The 417-nt window shown below is 48.7% G+C and overlaps 1 long non-coding RNA gene across 1 annotated transcript in view; it reads right to left on the reverse strand.

Annotated features, from left to right (window-relative positions):
- Positions 1-293: 293 nt before the first annotated feature.
- The window catches only part of LOC112551926, a 2,590-nt gene continuing 2,466 nt past the window's right edge, over positions 294-417 (reverse strand). The window contains exon 3 of the long non-coding RNA XR_003096269.1: positions 294-412. This is a non-coding gene — a long non-coding RNA (uncharacterized LOC112551926). The remainder of the gene's footprint in view (positions 413-417) is intronic.

The raw sequence follows: 417 nt of genomic DNA on the forward strand, positions 1-417 counted from the left end.
CAAAAAAGCCTTTATCTATTACTAAACCCAACTATATGACCCAGTGCTCCAGCGCTAGACTTCTGATAGAAATGTCCACCTTCCGATGTCTCTAAGAAAAAGCAGTTCAACTACGGAGCCAGAGGGACATATAAAAGCAAATCTTTTATTTACAGTGGACTGACCCTGCTGTAAAAGTGCTGCTTGTGTCCAGCCTGGGAATTGCTGTGGTGTGGTCTCTCTTGGCAGGTCTGGTTTGGTCTCCTTCCTCTTTGGGATCTGGTGGTTCTTTATCTCAGCTTCGTCTTTCATTTGCAGCAGTGTTGATGCCCACCGTTGCAATTGCCGATCCACCGTTCCCCGTGGAAGCAGAGTCTCCGGCAGTGGCCGTGGTTGCTTCTGCATTGCAGGGTGCTGTAATAGCTGCCTTTGGCTGCA

This window comes from Alligator sinensis, unplaced genomic scaffold (assembly GCF_000455745.1).
Source record: "Alligator sinensis unplaced genomic scaffold, ASM45574v1 scaffold687_1, whole genome shotgun sequence".
NCBI lineage: Eukaryota > Metazoa > Chordata > Crocodylia > Alligatoridae > Alligator > Alligator sinensis.